Source organism: Tyto alba, unplaced genomic scaffold (genome assembly GCF_018691265.1).
Source record: "Tyto alba isolate M040663 unplaced genomic scaffold, T.alba_DEE_v4.0 Super-Scaffold_7, whole genome shotgun sequence".
NCBI classification, from domain to species: domain Eukaryota; kingdom Metazoa; phylum Chordata; class Aves; order Strigiformes; family Tytonidae; genus Tyto; species Tyto alba.
Window position 1 is genome coordinate 27,200,141 of NW_024881328.1, and position 20,765 is coordinate 27,220,905.

Consider the following 20,765-nt stretch of genomic DNA (forward strand, 5'->3'; position numbering starts at 1 on the left):
AATACTGCCAAATTTTGTGATTTCTCTTCATTATGCTCCATCAATACCCATAGCACCTTACCCTGCAAGCAGTCCTGTTGAAACCTGCTTTGCAAGAGGAACTATGTTTTGAACAAGTCTGTGAAGGACATTGAGAAATCTACAATTCTCTGAGAATGGGACACATACAAGTTTATTTGCTCTGTTGTTTGTTATATAGCTTCCATGGCCTAATTAAGGCATGAATTAATTAGCATGCAACAAAACACACACTTTCATTTACCAATAATTATTTACCAGATCAACAAATGGGACCTACCTGGATAAAAGAGTTCTACCTAAACATTAAGTCTGCTATTAATTTAAAACATACATACTCATGTTACACTTTGAATAGGGATCTTAGAAAATGTTTTCATTGGAAAAGTTGATTAGAATTTTTATGTTCACCTAGTTGTTGGGCCATCCATACGGCTAACAAGCAAGACTCACCAATTTGAGAGCTCTAGAGAACCCCACGCAAGGTGCTTATACAAAGTACCCTCGGGCAGCAGGTTCCCTTGGAGAGAGGAAAGCCAAAAAATGTAGCTCACTCAACTAGAACAACAGTACACAGGTCTAGCCTTTTTAAAGCAGAACTTTTGACGTTTGTGGAAAACAGTCAATGTGATGTCAAACTGCCAAGAAACTGCAGCCTGAGCAACCTCATATGGAAACTGTGGAGTGAATTCACATTTCTGACTTGTATGATTTACTGTTTGCAACGCCTTTGCTTCATTTTTCTTTCCTGACTATGCAAATGTTCTTCTCTGCTCTTCTTGTTTAGTAGGCGCTTGCTGAGAGGTGAAAACATCCGCTATTATTGCTACAGTTACTAACCCCCTTTATATGGTGCATGGGTCGGAGACACTTACAGGAATGAGACTGTAAAAGTCACATTCCCAGAAGACTTTTAAAAGTCGTTAAAAATCCCACTGTTGAAAACCAAAACTCCATACCTCAAATAAATCAAAATATAGAAGTGGCATGTAACTTATTCATGTGAAAGCATACTTCTAACAAATAGAACAAGGAGTTTCAATGCATTTTGTGCTTAAATACCACCTCCTCTTCACTACAAAGTAATTACTGTACTTCACAGGCATTGTGTCATGAAAAGAAGCCGCAGAACCAAAAAAAAAAATAGTTGAAATATAAAATTAAAAATATAGAACAAGTTCAGCATAGAGTAACTGGGCAAGAAGCCTCTGACCACTTGAGAAGGCACTTCAGATGAGAAGTCAGCAAAAGTTTAAACACGTCTTTATATAGACTTTCATCATAATTTTCTCTGCCTAGTAGCAAGGCTTGTCAGCCCATTCAGACTATCATTATCATTGTCATCCACACCATACTCCACTGAGGGTAATTAACCAGCACCTGCCCTAGATTTTTAGTTGCTCAGTGATCTTAAAACACACTTAGCTCATGAATCTTGTATTTAAAACCTTTCCAGACAGCAGAGCAGGACTTGGCAATTGTGCCACAGAACATTTTGTAACCTGCTCTCCTGCTAATTGCCAGCTGAATGCAAATGTAAAACCTGGCCCTGATCATTCAAAACAGACAGGGTCTTTCTGCACAGATCTCAAACTTAGGACTATCCCTCCACCTCCTAGGAAGCAGCATCTTTTTTTGCTTTCCATGCCTCCTGCAGTCACCAGCCGTGCTGAGCCCCCGCACCGGTGCCACCCCCGTGGCCTTTCTGATGGCAATATTGGGGACATCACCCAGCGCCGGGACTGCGCCGCCCAGGAGGGCGCAGGGGGGCCCCAGCAGTGCCAGGCCGGGGCAGCTCGGCTCAGGGCAGGAGCACCCGTGTCTGCATGCGAAGGCAGGGACAACTCGGCAAAGGAAATCAGAGAGAGCCGTGCTTTTCTTGCCTGGCTTTGCCTGAAGTGACCGCCTCCCTCCAAAGTGCCGCTTCAGACGTGCTCAGGACTAGACCCCATCTAGTTCGTTCAGGGGAAGGGAGGCAGCAGAGTGGGCTGGTTTTGTTTACTTCAGACTATTTTTTTTTTTTCTTTAATTATACTACTACTATCATCATCATTTAGGTAATCTGAGGCAGGCAGTAATTACATAATATTAAAAAATCTTAAATATTTAAAATCCTGTTAATCACCCTTCTCCTCCTGACTACAGCTTTTATTCCAACAGGGTGGCTGCTGGGAAAAAAGTAAATATACTCCACTGAGGCAAGTTTATGATGCCATTTCTAACTAGCTGATTACCTTACTGTGTGACTAATGCATCTAAATGGAAGTCCCTAATTTTGTTTCCGCCTCACTAGTTCATCACAGTGTATTAGGCAAAAGGAAGCAAAAAAGCATGATAAAATTATAAGTATATATTTCAGTGCACTGTAAAACACAAGGACAAATGGTAAGCAGCACTTCATTGGTAGATATTCCTCTAAAGCTCTTTGTTGAAGGTATTAAAAATATGTCTTCTGAAATAGGAAGGATATCACTAAAGGAGACCTTTAAGTACATAATTTGTTCCTTGTAAACTAGCACATTTATGTTCATTATTATTAAGTGAACTATTTTTTGTTGCTTTTATGCTCTTTTCATCAGTAGGCCCTCTGAAAGCATTCACTGAAGATGTCATGGTTGCAGATTGCTGTACAGCATATAAATAAGGGATAAATATTGTATGGCATATATAGTCTTTATTTTCTTTCACAGACTCCAGAAAGGTTGTCCAAGGATCCCATGTTGAAAATCATTACACCGATTCAAAGGCAGAATTTTAAAGCTGGTGAGAAATGAATTTATATGTTGAACATAAATCCAAACTTTTCTTTCAGGCTCTTAGTTTAGACTCACAACTGGGTCTGAGGCTGAGCTGCATTAATTCTGATGAGGCCTCTTGTTCTCAGCTTGGGGTTGAGTACTCCTTGAAGGAGAACCTATGCTCCAATACTAGCGATGAGATTTCTGTCTATAAATAAAAACATTCACAGCACATATGCTCTGCTTCCTCATCTCAGCTTCAGGACTGAAGATTTCTTATGTTTCAGGAAGTCTAAAACAGCAGCGCTAGTGTAAAGAATGGATTGCCTCTACCTGCTCTTCCATCTTAATTTATTTTTGATTAAATAGGGCCCTGAGGCAAAGGCCTACAGAAGCGATGTCCCCTGTGTCCCTTTGCATTTTGTTCAGGCAGGCAAAGGGCCCACTGAAGATGAGGCCCGTGGAAGCTCCCGCAGCATCCCAGAAGAGATGCAGCAGCTCCGTGTCCTACACAGGAGGAGCTGCAAGGAAAGGAGGGCTATGGTGGCCCCACAGGTGCACAACCACACAGCTAGGATGGACCTGGTGACTCCTCATCTCTACCAGCCATCTCGGCTCAGGGACATCAGAAGTTACTTGGCTGTGCGGACAGCATCAGGCCAGCCTCTAGCATTTTTACAAATAACAAAGAGGTCAAATAGCATAAAGCCCAGTTTGGCTTAGGTGGTTCAAGATTCAGTCCCAGTAGCCTTTGCAAGTATCTTACTGATTTTAAACACAAATAAAATCTACATTTTGTGTACTCGAAGTTACCTTCTGCAAGTGACCTGCTAATTAAGTTGATTATAAAGGTTAATATATAAGAGTTGAACAAACAGCATAATTCCTTCCCTAAAGAGTTAACACACCACCAACTTCATGCAGAGAGTATGAGAGCAAGTGCCTCTGTGGGACAGGATGCACTGAGGCTGTTCTGGTCAAGAGCTGGGGCGAGCAGGGATGGGCGAAGCTCTTCTGGGTTAAGAACACTTCTGTACAGTGCTAGATTTAGCATTACACGTTATATACATATAGGTACTACAGTATATTCCATGAGGACCTACTTTCTTTTCAATGACTAGTATGCGTTCTATAGGAACAGCAACCAAGATGTCGTTGCTCACTATGTGGAAGAAAGAAAATACACCACTAAAAGCTATACCTCACTCTGAGAATGCTTTCTACTCTGTTTCCCCAAATCATGGTTGGCCTGGAGAAAATGACAAAGTCACAGAAAAAAACCCCACTGATTTAAAACAGTGCCATTTAAATAACAAAAATAAAGATATTTGCCATTCTAATAGTATTCAAAAGATTATAATATTTTTCAGAATCTCGTAAATTCTATTCTGTATATGCACAAGATTATTTTGGTGAGAAAATCTGTTTCTGGAAATTTCCAGTCACACCCACTAAAATCATACTGAAATTAGGATCAGAGCAATATATTTCAATTACAATAGAGCTTTGAAAGATTATATATTAAGGTTTGTTATTGTAAGGCACAGTATCACTCAGCTCTTCAGCTGTGTAGAGCACAGCTTCTGCTCTGTGAGCAGAGACTTTAAATCAAGTGGACACTAATGATTTTATGGTGAGGAAACCAAATTGCATCTTCTCTTTCTCAGTGCCATGGTTATGAGATGTCTGGTAATGACATGCAACTTAGCAGAGAGAAGAAAAGGGGGACAGAGAAGCAAGGGTGTGACCTCCTGCCCTGGGAGACTTTGGGATTTGCTGCAGGGCCATACCACCAAGATCTCCTAAATGAGTGCATTAACTTTAGTGCTGACTATACCTTCTTCTCTATCCTCTAACCATTGGATCTTTGATACCAGGCCTTGTTAGAGCACCAGTTCTGCCTTTTCTATGTAAAATGCCTTCCAGCATCATTACCTGCATCCTTCCAATTTGTACCATAATACAGATCAGATCCCAAAAAAAGACCTGAGGGCACTGTTTATATGCTACATTTTATAAGTAATAATTGCATAAGGGCAACTAAAGCTAGTTGAGTCCTGAAGTAAATTTGCTCACTTAACATCTACTACACTTTATCCTCCCTTTTGCACTTCCAGAAGATGGAGCAGAGAGTCTCAAATAGGGTGACTTCTACATTTAACTACACAGCAAATAAAATGAACTGCCACACAATATAAGCAGTGTAAAAAAGATTCTTGGTCTGCTCCAGGTGATATGTAGGGGCTGACCTGGGTGACCTACAGCAGAATCCAGTTTGAAGCTTTGGAAAATTTTTTTTTCTTTTTATTATTACCAATATGGGATGTCAGCATAGATTCAGCTGAACCCATCCTGTAAACGATTTTGCCAAAAGGAAAGACAAAAGGCAAGGCATATATGACACTAGTTCAGTGGCTGACACCAGTTTTCAGCAGAGGCTTATTCTGTAGGATACATAAGCCCTAAGGGGCAGGTTTTTAACAGAACTCTCACCCAGCAGCTCCAGCTGAGGCACTCGGAGCCAGTATCTTTGAGTGTGCTGAACCCACATTCAGACTGAGTCTTGATCCTGAGTGGCATCTAACACCCACAGCCCCAGTGAATTTCCAGGGGGTTGAGAGAATTCTGAATTAACATTAAGCTTACTGTCAGCTCTTCTCCCTCCCGCCTCCCTCCTGTTTTATTACCAACAGTAATCTCATTCTGGGAATCCTAAATCATGTTACATGATTTTCTCTGTCCTATTATCAGTTTCCCTCTGTGGGAATAGCTGGCAAGTGCCAAATTTATTCTGTACAAATTGTTTTAAGGGAAGACTGATGTTCTTCAATCTTTCCTTAAATTGAACATTGTATCTTGCTGTTGAGGACTGTCTATTGGAGGTGTTTGACTTGCCATGCTCCTACTCTGTGTGGAGAATTAGATTGATGCTCCATATTACAGAATAGATGTTCTGAGCAGCTGGGAACACAGCTCACAGCCACTTAGTGCATTTCTTCATTTTTAATATCTCTTCTGCTACCCTTTAACAAACTGCAGCCCAATTACTCTAGGGGGCAGGTAAAGGGCTGACCCTTTCACACTGCTTCATCAATCACGATCAATACTGTTGTTTGCACTGAATATGGCTTAAAGACAGTGTGTACTCTGCAAGGGGAGGAGAGCAGGACAGATACCCAGTCATACCACAGCATTTACCACAAGAAACATCTGTTACAAGTCAATGAATGAAAGTACAATCATACTATTTGTCATGTCCAATCTAAATATTACTGGGCTAGAAAATGAGTAAAAAGATGTTTTGCTTTCTCAAATTCCTTTTTCATTCCCTCATTTCCTCTGCCATCCCTCTCACACACGTGCGTGCACATGTCCATGCACACACACAGCTTTCCTCTTGAAGCTTGCCAATTGCCACAGATTCATCTTTCTAAGTACATAATTCAATCCACTGAACATTACGCTGTGGTAATGCTGATGAGCTCTTAATTCTTCTGTATTTATTGCAGCAAATTTATCATTGACCTTAATGAATCTTCCATTATGACAAAAATGTCAGTGCCAAATCTCTTAAGAAGGTCTGGCATACAGTGGTTTTAAAAGGTCAATGTGTTATTTTTTAAAAAATAGGTCATTTTAAAAATAGGCACTTATATTTAAAAAGACAAAAATTATACACACAAGAACATATCACCGACTCATCTGTTTGGGTCCTGACAGATTAATATTGTTACTTAACTAATGCTCAGAAAACACATGGGAAAATTATTTTTTAAAAGCTCTGCTTTCATGTGCTGGCATAAGTCATCAAGAGCCACGTGGTCATATCTGCATGTTCATGAGGAGCCAATGTTCCTGAGAGCGTGATCCAGAAGCAGAATAGGGTATGAGGAGATGAGGCGGGTGCAGGGGAAAGCACGGAGCCCTCTGCCTTTGGCTGCTGACAACTGTTGGCAAAACTGTTTGATCAAGAAGCTCATGTATATGGTGGAGAATAAGTTTAAAATAGTTTTACTGAGTTAGTGCTATTTTCTACAAGTGGAATTATTTACTTATAAAATGCATAGTGGTAATAGTGCCTATACGATATATCCTGCAGCAGTTGAAAACTCTCAGAGCGAACAAAGGCAGACAACATTCCTGCTCTTATTTTATGGGTAGAAGAGAGTCAGAGGGTAAAAGTAATTCCTAAGGTGAAATGGCAGGTCAGTGGTGGAGAAAAGGAAAACCAATGTTCATGTTAACTGGATTTTATTGTCTTTGCTGCATTTATGCAGTGTAAATATCAGGAGAAAACCAAGCTTTTGGAACAAAGTATGTGTTCACTGGGAAGGTTAACAACCCAGGAGAAGGGCTTGAAGTAAACATTAGTAAGAAAACCATACCATCGTACATGCTAAAACACTGCTAACATACATCCTTTTATAAAGCACTCTCTAAGGAGACCACTGCCAGAACAGAGGACCAGAGCACCATTTCTTGCCCAGTACTTGGCTCAAAGCCAAATTTGGGTCCCCCAGAACAAACAGAACCCCAACGCTTCTGTCTACAGCTGGCTACAAGAGCCATCTCCAAAATTACAGATACACATTATCTTAATAGACCCAAACCTGGCTTTCCCCTTCTCATCTCAGAGCTGTCTAAAACCAAAACACTCCTTCCAACAAATCAACCTGCAGCCTGAGTGAATTATGAGGGGGAGAAATCAACAGTGTCACTTGCCTATGGAACAATAATTATCCTTTGTACACTACTCTAGAAACAATGCCATTATCAAAAGCATCATGCCTGTAAAACAACACTTCTGGGAACAGTGCCAGACTGGGGGCTCATGGCTTTTGCTCGGTTCATAAAAAAAAAAAAATAAATAAAATAAAAATAAGTCTAGGGTGCTTGTTCTGCTATTGGCTTGCCTTATGGGAGCCAGGTCCTTGGCTCATCCATACCAAGTGGACCTGTGGCCAGAGCAAACCTGGAGCAGTCCCTGACCCTGAGATCAGTTAAGACACTAGGTGCCCAATGACACTGGGAGGCAGGGGACACTAAGACATGCAGTTGTTGATAACAGACGACAGGATCAAAAGCTCCCTCTGCCTTTAAACCCAGCAGTGCAGGTAAAGGGACTCCACCTCCAGCCTGTTGGATTGGGAGCTCTAACTGAGCTGCTGAAGCCCATGAAGCCTGGTGACAAACCCATACAGAGATGAGCAAATGTATTAGGAGGTAGCTAGGAACTAGCACAAGAACCCAAAGTGATGATAATAACAAAAGAAAGCACTATATCTTCAACTGTTCCTCTAGGAAATTGGTGGTCCTGGGAATTCACCATTTCCTTCCCCCCCATTGCTGCTTCCCTCCAGTCAGACACCTGCCCATGTGCCAAGCTGACTCGACACAAGAACGCATGGGAACAGGAGGCTGCCTGGAGGCTTCACTGGCACAGCAAGACACAGAAAAATAAATTTTTTAAGAATTATCTGATATATGACTAATCATGCACTTTTCTGTGTTCTGCTCGTTACCTGTGACAGATAAAACGTTGGGAAGAGGTAATACACATCCAGGAGAACTACACTTGTAATTTGGATTACATGTGAGATAATCAGATTGCCACTGGTTTTGAGCTTGTTGAGCTGACATACTGTAATTCTGAAACTAAGTTGTCGTATCAGCCGGTAAGTGACAAGTTCAGTGCTAATCTATAAAAATTACAGCCTCCTTACTGCTCAGCTCATTAAACTGACTCTGTCTCCCGGCCACTCATTCATCTTCATAATCATCCCCCATTCAGCTACTAACCTCCTCTGTGTGTGCAGCTTACAGTACATCAGGAAGATAAAGTGGACTGATATTTGCTTCTAAAGAGCAGTGGCTTTTAATTTTTACACACATTTTAAGTACAAAGATAAATAAGATAATTCGGTATCTCATTTTCAGCTCAAACATTAGAAAAACAAGAATGTATTCAGATTTTATAGCAACATTAACTTGTCTGCATGCAGCGTTTTTTATTCCTACTTTTTCTAAATGTAGTTATGTCTACATAGCATCACTGGAACATCTGCATCTGAAATAGCACGTGAAACAACCCATTTCTCTTGCACTGTCCTGCCAGAGAAACAAGGGAGAAACATGTGTAAGACAAGATAAAATTACGAGCTTTGGTTGGTAACGTGCATGCAGATGGTGGTGCTGGTGTTCACACAAGAACCTACACCATGATGCATGGAGCATGCCCGCCACGGGTGCCCCTCCAACCCCAGCACTCTGTGAGGGGTGCCAGGGCAGCCTCCTAACAAGCCCTGCAGGGGATGTACCTCACTGCACACCTGAAGCTAAGAAACGTGGCTGCTCCAGAAGTGTCTTTTTGCCACTGGCTGGAAGTGGCAGTGGACCATGCACGAGAGATGAGGACTACAGAAAGTGCAAGACTTGCAGAGGGCAAGGAGCAGCTGCTCTGGGGGGAGGAGGAGGCAGGGGTTGTTGCCTCAACCATCTGGCTGCCTGCATGATTACTGACTGTTTTGACCCCTGGGCTTTGTAAATCCAGCTGTTGCAATAGATTTACAGATTTTATGGGTAGAAGAGACCATAGGATAACATGGGCTGACTGATGCTTAATAAATTCTGGGGTTTCTACATCAAAGTGGTGCAACAACATACAGAAGACAATATATCAAAAGAATTGGCAGTTTCACCATTGCTTGTCTGTGTAATATCAGACTACATACAAATTATGAAGTACTAATTCTGATTTTCCATTTAGCCCTACATCACCACCCCACTTATCTCTGCAACAGCTCCAAATCTGGAGGAAAAGTACCTGCAATGAGCCTTTGCTTCAAACCAGAGGCAGACAGAAGGAACACTCCTCCTTCATCATCACAAAGTTTAGACGAGCAGTGGCTCAAGCACAGACACCCCTGCGTGGTCCTCAGAAGGGTGTGGGCGGTCTGGGACAAGCAATGCTGAGCTGCTGCAGGTGGGGAAGTGGCTCATGTCTCCCAGAAGCTGTAGCCTGCAACAGCCTTTACTCCAGGGAAAAGCCAGACATGCTACTGCAGATCAAAGCAGCTCAATGATGGTTTAAGAAAGGGAAGAAAATAAAGCTACTGACTCTTTCCTAGTGTGACAGACAGTAATTTAATGGTGCTTCAATACAGAGTATTGTGAGAGCTTCCAAAAGTAGCACCTAGGTCTAGCATACAGCAGACCTCTTATGACTTTGTCACATTTTCTTCTGGACTACCAGGAAATAGCAAGTCTGGTTGCTTCAGATGCTCCAAGAAAGGTGAATTTAGGGGATTATTTTATAGTTTGGCCTTAAAAGGCAAATTTCAAAGTCAAAGGCACCACTCCCCAGTGAATTATGTTAATCAAATTGTATATATTTACAGAGAAGGAACTGAATATTAAACTTGCTCTTTAAGTGACAACCTTTCTAACACTGGTATTACCATACTTCAAAGAGTACATCTGCATTGATAATGGAGCAGAAATGAAGGCCAGGAAATACAATTTTTTCAATGCATTACAGCCAGGCTAAACACAAAAGAGCTTATTGTCTGTGCATTTCAATTTTAGAGAAACACAAGGCACAGTCTGTACAAATGGGGCTTTAGCAATGACAAGACACACCATTTTCAGTTTGAACACAAGAAATTCTTTCAATAATGCAGTATATTTACAGAAATTAGACATACTATCTATCTAACTAAAGTTAAGAGATTTGTTATATTCTTCTGTTGTATTTAAAGTTAAAATATATAAAGCAAGTAAGGTTTGGAAACAACACATACAGGAATATACAAAAGGACAATCAAAATACCTATATAATGGGCATACACACAATGGCAGATCCAGTTGCAAGCTATGGTCCTAATGAAACAAAAAGGGAACATCACAAGAAACTGCAGCTGAGCAGTAACATCTAAATGCATTCACCAGTTCCAGTTTCCCTAATCATCACCATGGTGAATGCTTTTCTAGTGGGTAAAAAAACTCTCGCTGCCTCAGTGATGCATGGTAAGGAGCAGGCTCTGTGGGCAATACAAAAAGTTCTAGTGTAGGCACTGGAGAGCGCACAGGGCAGATACAGGGGAACACACAGAGCAAGAAAGGAGCCTCCAGCATGCTGTTGTGGCTACAGAGGGATGGATACACAGGTCCATGCTGATGCTTGCCCTGCCTGACCCAAACTCTTTGGCTTGGAGTCCAGTGCAAGCATTATGGAGATCATGGCCCATTTAGAGACATTATGCAAAGAAAAAAAAAAAAAAAAACAAGAAAAAAAAAAATAAAGCATGAAATAAATTTTTGCATTATGGCAGGGAACCTCAGAATAAGACACTACTTTAAAAAAATTGTGACCTTAATGAAAATGCCTATTGTAAGTTGGCCCTGTAATTTTTAGAACACTAATTTAAAAAGCCCTGTTCTCATAACCCTGACACTTACTTTATAATAAGCTACACTTTTTAAAATTTACTGTTTTTAAACTCAAGTTCATTGTTCACATTGCAAAGGAGGAGTGGTTGAGAAATATGAGAAATAATCTTGCAAAATGGTTAGGTTTAAAAGTTTTCCCCTTTTTATAAGGGGTGAAACAACTTTCTGAAGAAATTGCCCTGAAAGCTGTGCAGAGGAAGGGGAGGAGGGAGCTGGGGCAGTACAACGTAACATTTCCCTGTCCGGGGATAAGAGCAGCTGCTGATTGCAGCGCCTGGGCTCTGGCCGTGCTCCGCTGCCTCCCAGCTCACGCAGCTCCAAGACGTCAATCGAGTTGCTCACGTTATTTCAGATTACAGCATAATTTATTAGCTTTATTCGATATGGAACATGACTGATAATCAGAAGAATAATCATGGAAGAATGCACTTTGTGGGTCTGTTTCTCAAGCTTATCCCTTACTAGATTTAATGCTCCTGTAATAATGACAAGGAATGTGGTGAAGGCATTCACAGCCTCTTCTCGAATGAAGTCCCTGCTCTTTGAAGACCAGTACAGCAGCCTGACCCCCTTTTTCTAGCCCACCTTGACTCCTCATTCCCTGACAGTAACAGTGATGAGGAAGGCACTTCTGAGGTTTAATTAATCAAGCCAGTTTCTCTTTTCTGCTCCTATTCAAAGGTTTTGGTCATCAAGTGTGATCTTGTCAGAAAACCAATAGTTAATTACTTGCTCCAAGTACACTGAACCTATTCAATTCACTTTTCCTTCTTTGATTAAGTCAGTCTGTGGGTTTCAAATAAACATTAAGCAGAATGCCTCTTTGAAATGCATCCCATTCTTGCTTTATGTCCTTTGCATTGCCAAACACGGAGCTGTTTTTCCCCACAGAGCCATTGTCCCGGCATCCTGCATGATGAGAACTGTTAAAAGCAATGGGGCTTGTCCTGCTTTGGAGCTCAGAGCCTGTGCACACTGAATGCAATCCACATTACAAGCTGTAAAGTATCTTAACTGGCTTTACCATACGCTGCAATATGATATGAGCATCAAAGCAAGTGTTAGAAAAGCTCAGGAATCAATAGAGTCATCCCCAGCCCAGGCTGAGAGCTAGCGCTGATGGGGAACGCGCTTCTCCATCCCGCTCAGTGGACATTGATCTGGGTAACTGGGCCAAGCTGGTCCCTGCCCCAGCACTCCCAGCTCCCCATGCACTCATCTAGGGATGACTCTTGAAGGAAACATATGAAGTGCGCTTAACGCTCTTTCAATAGATGCTGCTATAACACAAAATGCAAAGAGCCTAAAAAATAAAGAAAAATTTCAGTCTCAAGAGAAATACAGTGGAGTCAATAGCAGTAGTTCTACAGATTTCACTCTATGTATGTGCATTTGCTTTGAAAAGCAAGCAACAGGGATATTCCTGGAGTGGAGTCACTCAAGGGATTGAGACAGTACTTGCTAAAGCATCTCAAATCTCTATCAGTCTCTACTCCCCTTAGAAAATAAAACATTCTAAAATAGTTCCTGCATTTCACAGTTGGGCTCATGTTTACACACTATAAAATCTTTTACATGACAATGCATACTACTGCATTTCTGATTTACATTTGGTCCTAAATTTACAAACATATTTAGCATTAAAAACAAATCAGCATTAGAGCCACATACTGGTGGTTTAAATTGCACAAAATCAAAGTAAAAAAACCTGAAAAGATATTACATTCAGGTTTTAAAAAGAAAAAAAAAATTTTTCACAGAGACAGTTATTTTTATTTTAAAATTGGATACTTTCATGTAGTTATGAATTACTAGTATAGTCAATCACTTAGAACTGATAACTAAAGGTGTTACAGCTCATTTTGCATTGTTACAGCTTGTTTGTGCAAAGGCAGTCATAAATGTGCTGTTGAAGCAGTAATATTCTGAGCAGTGAAACAGTTACCCTGTCCTAATCCTTGAAACCTTATTGGTAGAATTTAGAATTACTTTTTAAATTTAAATTTACTAAGATAATTTCTCTTTACAGTACAGAGATTAAAACAGAGATCCACTCTTTAACAGAGTCATGCATTATGAAATCATCTTGTTGCGCCAGAGGAGCCTGATGCCACAGTACCTCAGACCACAAAGACTTGAGGTTACAGGATCTGGTGGGGTCACCCAGAGCTGCTGAAAGGTTTGTACCAGCCAAAACCCTTTTTCTACCCGAATCCCTCTTGGTTGCCTGCTGCAAGCAAGTCCCTTCCCAGTTCTGCCTTAGGAGACACATTAGGGAGGAAAGAAGAAAAAGAAGAGTCTCTTTTCATCTGGCCTATTTTCAAACACAGCTGTGTTACTTTTATGCTAGAATTATTCAAGTCAGAGGAGGCTTTGAATCTCTTTCTCATACAAAGTTAGGGCTCTCTAAACTCCCAGGAAACAGCAGATCTGTGTGTGTGCACGTGTATAGAATGACAGAACTCAAATATCACCATAAAAATTCAGCTTCTTTCACAGAAGAATCTCTTACTAGAGAGATGTTTCCTACAGCCTCTACCTTCTGGAAGGAAGCACTTTTTGCAAGACATTTCACACCTTGTCCTTTCTCAAACTGAAGCCACACTACAACCCCGATGCCACCCACCAGCTCCAGGAGGAGCTGGGTTTGCTGCCAGGACTTTGCCAACACCACCAGCTGATGGAGAACATGGTAGGAATTGTTCAATATCTGTCGTCCTTTGAGATACAGAGGAGAAAAGATACTGCTCCAATAACAGGCTGGTCTTAGAACAATGTAAATAGCTTTGGCAAACATTTATTTAGGAGTGAAAATTGCAGATTCATCTGCACTAAAACTTTTTAAGTAACTTGCTTCACTTCTAAATTGCTCATGTTATTAATTTCAAGAAAAAAAAAAAGGGGAAAAAAAAAGTCAAAACCTTCCTGATATTGAAATATTAACCTTTCGACACCAAGCAACTTGTTGTTTTGACATTTCCTTTGATTATTTTTAAATTTATAAAACCTTTAAATTGTTTAAATCCAAAGGCAATGTTTAAATTATTTTTACTTTTGATTTGCTGAACATTTCCAAAACTGGGCAAACTGATTTTGTTTTAAGTCACACTTGGTCATTTTCCATACAATTCTTTGGAACTGCCAGCAAACCAGTCAGATAACTACAGGCCTTCTGGATACCCACAACCAACTCTGATGCATTCAAATTTTCACTAGGTGCATCCTGAAGCGGAGAAGGAGTTACCCTGTCAAAGAGGACATATTATGTTTGAACTCTTTTCTTCATGGTGTGGGGGGATCAGTCTCATACCACAGCGGGGCTGAGCAGCAGCCACCCTTGTAGTTCCCACTTCCAGAGTCACCAGGATCCCAGCTGCACCACTGGCACATATTAATCAGACATTACAGTTTTACTTGTTGAAGTCTTACTGTTTCCTGTCCTTAGCATCCTAGGGGTACAACTGAAAGTGCTATATAAATGTAAAAGACATGGCTCCCTACTACGCGGAGACTATAATTTAATAAAGCAGCAGTGCAAAAAGGAGAGAGTGAGCAAAAGTTTTCCTGTTCCTGTCAAAAAAGAAATCTTAATTTGAAATGACATAATGATAAATTGCTGTTATCAGATATGAAATCTGAGGATGTGGCAATATTCTTTTTATGTAAAATCATAAACAATTAGTCAGAGTTGTGCCTCTATTTTCTAGAAGCCTCTATAGACACAGCTATTTCTACCTCAAATATACAGTACTCTGGTATATTTGCTTTAATCACCACCTGTGAGTTAAAAAAAGCAGGCTGTATATTATCAATTTGAATATATAACTTCTGCATGGTCACTAAGGAGTATTTTTAATTAAATATTGTTCACTTTCATAATCAAGTATTCTAAATGTTGAAATAGGATTTGAATGTTTTTTCTAATTCTGTCAGATAAGATAGAAAACAGAGTGTAACAGAAAAACATGACCAGTTACCTGTTTTAAATGTTAAAAGCAGTCTCCTCTGGAATATATACTAGCGTATACATAGCACAAAGACAAATCTGACTGTTTATTAGTATTTTCCCTTTCTGCTTCCTCCAGCTAATACCAAATACTGTTCTGCTAGCCTGACTGCTACCCCTAAGCACCAGCAGCAGAACAGTACCAAGGAACTGTATAATTTTGAACCTTGTCCCCACTGCCAAGCTCAAGGAACTTATCAATTTCAGAAAGTAAGGCTCCTTCACAGATGCTTTGTTTCCTCCCACACCTTGCCCTATGGCATATGCTGCAAGAGACCCCCATTACCCATGTAGAAGTTTTACTCTCAAAAATGATATGGCTGTTTCTTGTAAACCATGTAAAGGCTTAAAAGTGGGAAAAAAAAAAAAAAAAAACACCATAGAAAAAGAAGCAGCAGTCAAGATTGCTCCAGAAATGCTTGTAGTTTCTTTAGTTACTCATATGTTGCAAGAGCTGCTGCTAATCTGTATCCAGTGCCACCCAAAAGCCATGAACATCATTTATACTCTAATATAGGTGCCTATTATCACAGGACAAAAAATTATCTTCTGCACTGTATGGGGCATATAACAGAGCAAAGTTAAACCTTTCAAAGAGCATCTTTTACTCCAAATAAAGTGACTACACCTACAAGTAAGTGGATTCAGAATTACTATTGCAGGACAAACACTAAACAAGTTCTTGCAGAAACATGACAGGCCGTGTGTACATGCACCAGACCTTCTGGAAGCCTCACTTGAGATATCACACACAATCGATGCCGACAGAGTTAAATGCTGTCCGTATTTCTAGCTGCTCCACAGCATGGGCAGAGGAGGATAACCAAATATCTGCTTTGTGGAAATGAGTCCTTGAGCTGTCCCAGTAACTGTAAGCAACTGCAGAAAATGGTCAGAGTGCACTTCCACACCTGTTCCCCTCTCAGGGATTCCACCTCTGCCTCCCAGTTACTGACAGTGCAAATTATCTTGTAGTAAGTCAATGGTTTTACTCAGAGTTAGAGTAAAAGAAACTATAGAGACAGAAAGTCTGGTTTTCATCAAAAGGGAACTCTTCACACAGTTGTCATCCAGTGGCAATGAACCCTTGACACAGTCAGGTGTGATGGATGACATACTTCCACCCATACCACAGGGAGTACGTGCTGGTTTTTATTTCCTACCTTAGTCATACAAGGCTGGAAACGCACAGAAGCAGCGTAACACTATAATTCAGCCTTGCTGATGAGCGTAAAGGAAACGTCCAGAGGGGAAGGATGATCTTCAGTTCAAGAGCCTGGGCTATACATCAGGAATGCCAAACTATTCAAGTATATTAAGTGCATTTCACCTAATAGTTTTGCTGGAAAAAAGCATTTACAAGTTTCCTTTAAAAAAATGGCAAATACCACCATCAGAGGATTATATAAAGAAAAAAGTCACTGTCTTCATTGAGATGACACCTAACAAAGTTACCAAGAATGTTTGTGAGAACAAATAAACATTGAATTAAAACAATCTGAATGGGGCTGTGTCAGTAATCAATTTGTTAGTGTGAAGCCTGATTTCAAAAAAAATGAACAAAATCTGCAAAAACTCCTCTGCATTTGGCCCCAATGGATTTCTACAGTTCAACTCCATTACATGAGATGCGGTCAGGAGTCTGGGCTCAAGGTATGTTAGAGGAATTGCTGACCATGAACCTCAAAAGCCATCATTCCCTGTTGCTGAGGGCTATTCCCACTGTTCTTTTTTTAATTTTAAAATTAACTGTAACACTTGTCAACATATAGCATGGCACTTTTGTAGTATTTATATTTTCTGCTCTTTAAAGAGGCAAGTTGACATTTTTCTAACATTATAAAGGGTACAATATTCCCAGCCTTTCACCTAAGTATATGTTGAAATTTTTACACTAGTAGTGAGAACTTTTCGCTTTGCTACTCTCCTTTTTTTTTGTCAAAATAAACTCTGTTTCTAGCTGAAAAGTAAATAGCTGTTTCCCAGAGTCTATCAGGGATATTTTTGCAGAAGTGTTGAGGACGAAGCTGTTCATGATTCTCCTGTGGCTGTCTAGGACTGATGTTCACATGACAGCACTTGAAGTACAGCAGATAAACTCAAGATGTGAGATTGAACCAGGAATCCAAACATTTCCCAGTGTATGACACCGCAGATCAGCAGCTTGCATGTTCCAAGACATGAGTATGTTCACAAAAAACAGAGTACTGGTGGTTACCCTCTACCAGCATGATTCCTTATATTAGTGTTTTATGCATCTACTTGGGGATCTATGTAAGAAAACCTAAGCCTCCTCCTGGAACCATAGGAGTTGTCAACTGAAGAACTATCCTAGACAGTATTTTCTTGGAGCCTGATTCAGCAGGCACAAGGCTTGTGCACTGCTGGAGCATTAACTGGCGAAGTTGTATAAGGGAACAACGTGCCTGTAATCATGAAGGATAGAGAAGAAACACAGAAGACAGCCAAAGCAGATTAACTAAACCAACTGATCTCATAAAATTAAACTTGAATTCTTCTCCAAAAATTCCTCCCCACCACCGGAAGAAAGGAAAAACAAAACAGAAAACCCACACAGAGGCAGAGTAGTCCTGGTAGAATTATCTGAGAAAAAAAATATTTGTGTTAACATGCTCACTACAAGAAACTTGAGAAATGGTTAGCAAAGGAAGCACCTCCTGTTGTTGATTTCTACTATGCTCAAAAATAAAATAATCAGACTTCTACACAATTTCCTTTTTATCCTTTGTGAATAAATGAAATTTAATCAAAGAGATACTTGATGCACCAAAACCTTTATTTCAGCTCAGAGCAAAGGTTGGAGCAAGCTCACATCTGTCCCAAACATACTTATAAACATTTACACTACCCAAGAGATGTCAGGTCTTTGCAGGTTTCTATTGCAAAGATGAATAACACAATTTTTGTTTTAAAGTCACAAAGTGTTTTGGCTCTTAAGGAAGCTTTCATTTCTGATTTCTCCCTCCACCCCCCACAATCAAGAGACTCTTTGTTCAGCAGCAGTCTGCACTTCAGTTAGAAAAGGAAAAAAGGTCTGAGAAACATCCTTCCTATCTCAGACAATAGCACGTGGCAAAACCACATAATCCCTAAATCAGAGCGCCCAGTTTAGAAGCTTGAGCTGATAGTAGAGGGCAGTGATGAACCTAACGAGGCTTCTGAGTTACAAGATAAAAAAAATAACAAACCAACCCCCCCTGAAAAGGCTACAGTAAGTGGTAACAGCACTTTTCATCACATCCCAACATCAGTAAGGGCTCCCAGCCCCAAACACTAGTTATCCCCCTAACCAGGCCTGACCTCATTATTGCCCCCATTACACACCACAATCAACTGGATTCTCAGGTCCCTCTGTGGCTCGTTACTTCCCATGAAAGATCCTTGCCAGGAATATCCACCAGTCACACGTTTAAAGCCAACTTTTCCTGGCTAAAGCTGGAAAACTATGTCTTTTGAGCCTGAAGTGCCATCACACCTTGACTCTGACCTGCTGAAGCCAGAATTACTTTGGTTGTGGAAGCTCCTACAGACTCAATGTCCTCAACTAACTGCAGCACTTCCCTAGAGTTTGGTTTGGGTTTCGCTATTAGACTGCTGTACCTACAGGAAGGTGTCAGCATACCCTGCAAGATTCCTTCTTCTGGAGTAATGAGTCTGATAAATGAGTGAACTGAGCAACCTTGAAATTAGTTTATTTTTATATCTGATACAATCTTTTACTTCTGAACAAAAATCATGTTAAGCAAAATGAACTAATGTTTTTTCTTAAATATATTTCAATTTGATATATAGACACTAGTGACTATTATAAAGGTTTGAAACTGAATATGCCTAAGTTACTTTATGACTAAGCAACACAAATTGAAAAAGACAATGAACCATATTATTTCACCTTTGTTCAAGCTCTCTTGAATTACCTTTTACATTTTAAGCATGTTTTACCGACCTGCAAAAGAAAGCTACTTCCACTATTTGCTAGAGTTAATGTGTATCTATGGATTATGTCAGTTTTAGGTGCATAAACAAACATATAATTTGCCCCAGGTTCAACACTCTAAGGTTTTTAGAATGCTCATACTTTCTGTACCTTTCATTTGATGGGAGAGATGTACATTATAAGGGTAAAAGAACTTTAGTTTCTGTGCAATATAAGAAACCTACTCTGGTAACCTGAGATGATTTAAGAGGAAAAAACCACCCTTTGTTATGGCATTTGGCTTTATCCACAAGATATAGATGAAATCAAGAGGGGCTCAGAGCTGGATATTTTGATGTAATCCTTGAGGTGATAAGGGCAGCGAGATGTTTACCTTGATTCTTATATCTACTAATTCTGAAATCCATATCACTGGCTTTATTACAACAAGAGCAGTTGCACATCTGGTTCTAACCACCTTCAAAAATTATGAGTTTGGATACCTTTATGCACAACCACCATTTTTATTCACAGCAGAATTTAATCAGAGATCAAAAAGACAAAGCAACACTTTTATGCCAATAGCAGCAGTCCATATTAAAAGTATTTTTGAAATCATTTGATAATCAAACATTTTTGTCAAGCTGAAATTTATGAATAAGAGATCAACCACTAGAAGAAATCTGTGAAAATGTCAGTACAAAAAAAATACTGTCTACAGAAGTAGCTACCTGTATGTTTCCATTTTTCTTATAAAAGTATGGAATCTATTTACACTATTAAAAGTTAAAAAGCATCTGCTTTACAGGACTGATTCCTTAATTATTAAAATCTAGTCTAAACATAAAGTAATGCTTACATTCATATATTGTCAAAGATGATACTACAAATGCTATCTTTCCGTGCCAGTTCTTTTTGTGCAAATAAAGGACTTCTGCATTAAAAGATCACACAAACTTTGTCAAGGTGTTACTTTGATCAAGAATTTTTGTCTCGGGTCTTTTCTCCCCATCTTAAAGGAAATACTGAACCATGTAGCAATTCATATATAGGAGTGATAAATAAGGAGCAGAAGAATCATAATAAACATCTTTATATTTTCAAAAAGAATGTGCAAAAATTAAGTCAACTTACATTTGGTGCACTATTTAAAATGCTAATAAAGCCAATGGCATCCTGAATTTTTTCCCACAGTAAGTCAATCTGCCATTGAATTGCAGCTTTAACAAAAGCCTGTTCAATTTTATTCTATACGGATGAAACATGAAAAGCTACAAGGATAAAGCAGATCTTAAATACCCACGTACACTGACATGTATTTTATGTACACCTGTATCTTACATCCGTTTATCCAGCTATCCACTGCTATGTGATGGAAGAAAGGTTATTCTTTACTTCTACCCATTGTGGGATTTTGCCATTAAATTAGTAACAAGGATGGCTTTTTCATCGTACTGCACCCACAGATACTGTACGTAATCTCGTGACTAATTTCTTTTTTTTCCTTTTATTAAAAAAAAAGAAATTACAGAGGATAGTGACAGATGGCACTTTGGGTAATTCAGAAGTATAGGAGGGGGTGGCTATGAATAATGACAAAGAAAGATATAAAGCAACT